Source organism: Grammomys surdaster, unplaced genomic scaffold (genome assembly GCF_004785775.1).
Source record: "Grammomys surdaster isolate TR1022 unplaced genomic scaffold, NIH_TR_1.0 140, whole genome shotgun sequence".
Taxonomy (NCBI): domain Eukaryota; kingdom Metazoa; phylum Chordata; class Mammalia; order Rodentia; family Muridae; genus Grammomys; species Grammomys surdaster.
In genome coordinates this window covers 3,180,606-3,185,689 of record NW_021604598.1, presented here as the reverse complement: position 1 = coordinate 3,185,689, position 5,084 = coordinate 3,180,606, and the positions used below count along the sequence as shown (strand labels likewise).

Sequence of the window (5,084 nt, the reverse complement as noted above, 5' to 3'; positions counted from 1 at the left end):
CGTGAGTCCTGAGAAATAAGTCACCATAAGAACGGACAGCAAATTCCCTCATCTGAGAAGTCATCTCATAGGCTCTTTCTGATTCTGGCTTGGCTTGGCTTGGCTTGGCTTGGCTTGGCTTGGTCTGGTCTGGTCTGGTCTGGTCTTGTCTTGTCTTGTCTTGTCTTGTCTTGTTTGGGGTGTGGGTGGGGTGGATACAGGGCTTCTCTTTATAGCCTTGGCTGCCCTGGAACTCACTCTGAGCAGGCTGGCCTCAAACTCACAGAAATCCTCCTGCCTCTAGAGTGCTGGGATTACAGGCATGTGCCACCACGACCTGTCTTATGTTTTGCTTTTTAACCTGTTTGCTTTGAATTATTATTATTATTAATTATTATTATTATTTCTTCTCAGTACATAACCTGGAATGTCCTCAAATTCATGGTAATTCTGTTGGTATCTCCTGAGCACTAAGATTAAAAGCATAAGCCACCATGTTCAGTCAAAGTGACTAGTAATTTTATTCTGGGCTAGCGATGGCCAGTGGTTTACACCACGTACTGATCTTGCAGGACTCAGGTTCAGTTCTTAGCATCCGTGTCTGATGGCTCATTCCACCTGTGAATCCAGCTTCATAGGACCCCATACCCTCTTCTGATGCGCTTGGCCACCTACACATGAGTACATATATCACCATATATTTCATCGCAGAATAAATAAAACACAAAACAGCACACAAATTAAAAAACAAGTCTTAATTTTTTTCTATTTATAATATTTTAAACTTTTTGATCTAATATGTACTAGTTTTTTTAATTTAAGGAGCAGTTTTACAACACTATATATGGTTCTCAAACTGATAGACATCTGCCTGCCTCTGCCCAGAAATGCTGGGATTAAAGGCTACCATGTGCTACCATGCCTGGCTGGATTAATCTTACCCAAGTGTCTTCGGCAGTGGTAGAATTATTCTTGGTAGACAAGCATTCGACTACAGCGCTACCCTCCTGTCCTCTGCCGGGCATTTATGTAGACAGGAGCCTATTGGAGGCTACCATTCACTGGTCACGTTCTACTGCGCATGCTCTCTCCAGCTGAGCATCTTCACTTTGTAAAACTGAAGTCAAACGGCATCGCTACACACGATATGCATACGGATTATCCCACTGTACAGCCTCAGGGATGTTACAAAGGTGTGTAGTGAGAGACTTCTTGTAGTCCCTAACACAGGGTACCTGTGCTTTCGGGTTTTTGAAGGAAACTATCACACGGAGGTTGCTACATTAGTGAAGTTTTCCTTGTGCGACCTCATGTGTAACTGGTAGTTTCTGGAGCGGCTGAAAGGTTTCCTACACTGTGTGCACTGACAGGTTTCTCTCCACGGTGGGGCTCTTTCCTGTTTTTGAAAGGTACTGGAGCAACTGAAGGATTCCCCACACTCTGCGCACACATAGGGCCTCTCTCCAGTGTGAGTTCTTGGTTTTAAATGGAACTGCAGCTAGTAAAGACTTTTCCACAGTCTCCATACTCATAAGGTTTCTATCCGGTGGGGGTTCTCTGGTGCCTCTGAAAGGAGCTGGAACAACTGAAGGCCCTCCTACACTTTGGGGACTCATAGGGTCTTTCTCCAGTGTGAATAATTTTATGTCTCTGGAGAGCACTGGGGCAACTGAAGGCTCTCCCACACTCCTGACGCGTGTCGAGAACTGGAGCTTTCCCAAACACTTTATACTCATAGGGTTTCTCCCCACTGTGCATGTTAACGTGCATCTGAAGGTACTTGGACCAGGTCAAGGTTTTACCACGCGTTTGACCCTCAAAGGATCTCTCTCCGGTGTTGAGTTTTTTCATGCCTTTGAAAGGAACTGGGACAGTTGAAAGATTTCCCACACTCCTTACACGAGTAGGGTCTCTCTCTGGTGTGGGTTCTTTTGAGTCTTTGAAGGGAATGTGAACTACTTAAGGTTTTATCACAATGTTTACATTCATAGGGATTTTCTGCTCTGTGCAGTTTTTCATGTAATTGAAATAAATGCTTCCCCACATTCCGTACACTGAGAAGGCCATTTCCAGTGTGAGTTATTGTGAGTCGTTGAAATGTAGTGAGAAGGCCATTTCCAGTGTGAGTTATTGTGAGTCGTTGAAGTGTAGTGAGAAGGCCATTTCCAGTGTGAGTTATTGTGAGTCGTTGAAGCGTAGTGAGGAGAGAGGAAGACTTCCTCACACTCCTTACATCCACAATATCCATCCCTCTCTCGTGGACTTTTACATGGATTCGAGGAGAACTCTGATGACCAGCTTTGCTACATGTGTGGAGTGTGTAAGGCCTCTCTTTGGTATGAGTCCTTAAATGTCTTTGCAGAGAACCTGAGGAAAACATGGCTTCCCACACTCCTTACATTTAGAGCGTCTATCTCTAGTGGGAGCAGTTTCAGGATTTGAAAAGTTTTGGGGGCTGGTGAGATGGCTCAGTGGTTAAGAGCACTGACTGTACTTCCAGAGGTCACGAGTTCAAATCCCAGCAACCACATGGTGGCTAACAACCATCTGCAATGATATCTGATGCCCTCTTGCGGGGTGTCTGAAGACAGCTACAGTGTACGTACATATAAAAAAAAAAAAAAAATTTAAAAAAAAAAAAAAAAAAAAAAAGAAAAGTTTTGGAAGTGCCTGCATCTTGACCAGGTTGGCAGGTTTTACGTTGAATATATACTTCTTCATGTGCCTGTAGCAAACTGGGGGACTTAAAGGCTTCTCCACATACTTTAGATTTACAAGGTCCATGTCCACTCTGTATTCTCAAGTGTCTTTGAAAGTTTGTTAACGAAATAAACAGCGCACCACAACCTTTGCATCCACCGTGTGTTTCTCCTCTTCATGTATCTTAGCTGGCTGAGTCTTCTCACCGTCTTCCTGACACTCAGAGTCTGTGTTCAGTGTGAACGCCCATGTGCCTGTGAAGAGAGTCGTGAGCAGTAAAGACTTTACCACACACAGTGTGCTCCCAGGGTTTGCCACTAGTTTCCTTGCTCAGACTAAGGTCTGAAATCTGGCTTTCTTCATATGAACCATATTCTTTTCTTTCTGGAAATCTCTCTACCACAGGACTTCTGTAAAAAATGAGATGCGTTAATCAACTAGACACAAACTAGGGTCCCTGGAAAGTAACCGCAGTTGAGAAATGCCTTCATCCGATTGGCTGTGGGCTTATCTACCTGGCATTATTTCTGACTAAAGTTCAAGAAGGCCAGCTCACTGTAAATGGCTACTCCCAGACAGATGGTCCCAGTTATACGAGAACGAAAGCTGAGCAAGCCGAGGAGAGGGCAGCCAGCAGCCAGTGTCCTGACGCGGTTCCTGCCACGGCTCCTACAGTGACGCACTGCTATCTGGAAGTGGGAGACAAAACAATCCTTCCCTCCTCACTTTGCTTTTGGTTAGTGTTTTATTTCTTAAAATTTTAAATTCATTAGAAGGAACTACACGTAGATTGTCTTGCTAAAACGGTCAGGACAAAAGGAAGGCTCTTGGGATTTCTTGAGCATAAACTAGGTAATTGTTCTGAAAGTGTTTGAATGCAACTAATATCAAAACACTAGTATTTAGATTTGGAGAATCTTGATAGAACTAAAACAGCATATACATAAAAATTAAAGAATATAATTGCAAAAAATTGAAGAGTAAGTAAATTGAAGCAGGACTTATTATTTGTACAATTTAGGTTTTTGTTGTTGATATATATATTCCCAGATACTAAAGAGACCCTACAGGTTGAATCCAACTTCAATGACATCATGATAAACCATGAGAGCTATGCTTTCAATAAACATATATATTCATTCCTTGCTCTGTTTCATACTAGCAGGAACTAGTTGCCCCAGTGAATACAAATCACCTTAGGCTTCTTCCAAGAACATCGTCCTGATCTTCAGTGTACTGATCTTCCCACTGTATTCCTAAAATCCAGAGCAAAGCAAACAGTAGAAATTACTGGACTTGGAAAAGTTACTCAGTTCTGTTTTCATGATCCAATGAGTCCCTGCTGATTCATCTAGAATATTCACTTTCATTTGCTGAGTCACTGAACACCATGGCTAATAAGACACGATTTTCTTCAGGTGATGATAGGAAAGAATGTTGTTATCCTTACCTACGGCAGTCAGGTTCCCGACAGTCTCTGACATCACATCCCTGTAGAGATGCTTCTGAGAAGGATCCAGCAGAGCTCACTCCTCCTTGGTGAATTACACAGCCACATCCTCAAAGATCAGCAACTCCTACAACATCCCACAGGACACACAGAGGAGGATGCATGAGACAGGCAGCACTGGGCACTATACTCAGTTTACGTGCGGTTTCTTTGATTCTGATCTACAGATGTTTATTCCATGATTCTTTTTTTTTGAGATTTATTTATTTATCTATCTATCTATCTATTTATTTATTTTATGTGTATGAGTACACTGTAGCTGTCTTCAGACACACCAGATCCCATTACAGATGGTTGTGAGCCACCATGTGATTACTGGGACTTGAACTCAGGATCTCTGGAAGAGCAGTTGGTGCTCTTAACTACTGAGCTATCCCTCCAGCCCTGCCCTGTTCCATGATTCTTACTTTCTATATTCACACTGCCTCAAAGAAACAAATCCACAAAAGAAGTGTTGATAGGGGCAACAGCAGAGCATGAACATCCCCCGGACAGTGGGAAGTGCAGTAAGACTTGAGCCTGAGTCACTCGGAGTTTCTTTTTCTACAAATGTCTAGTTCTATTCTAGAACAGCTCTATCCATGAGAGAGCTAGTCTTGCAATACTTAGAATGCTTTCCTTCAGAAATGGCTAAGCACGTAGGCACTTGCTGTCAGCCTAACAATCTGAGTTCAATCCAGAGAACTCACATGAGGGAAAGGGAGTCCAGCTCCTACAAGTTGTTCTTGGATGTCCACATATGAGTCATGGTGCAGACATAACCACACACACACACACACACACACACACACACAGACTTGTCTGCACAACACACACACATATATATTCATTCACACACAGACACCCATATACACATATTCACACACTCATTCTCACACAGACACACTCACACACA

At 43.0% G+C, this 5,084-nt stretch overlaps 1 long non-coding RNA gene across 1 annotated transcript; it reads right to left on the bottom strand.

Annotated features, from left to right (window-relative positions):
• Positions 1-2,847: 2,847 nt before the first annotated feature.
• On the bottom strand, positions 2,848-4,212 carry LOC114618096. Its single transcript, XR_003710918.1, has 3 exons — positions 4,130-4,212; positions 3,875-3,935; positions 2,848-2,933 (listed from the first exon to the last, which is right to left on the bottom strand). It is a non-coding gene; the product is annotated as an uncharacterized LOC114618096 (long non-coding RNA).
• Between the last annotated feature and the right edge of the window lie 872 nt (positions 4,213-5,084).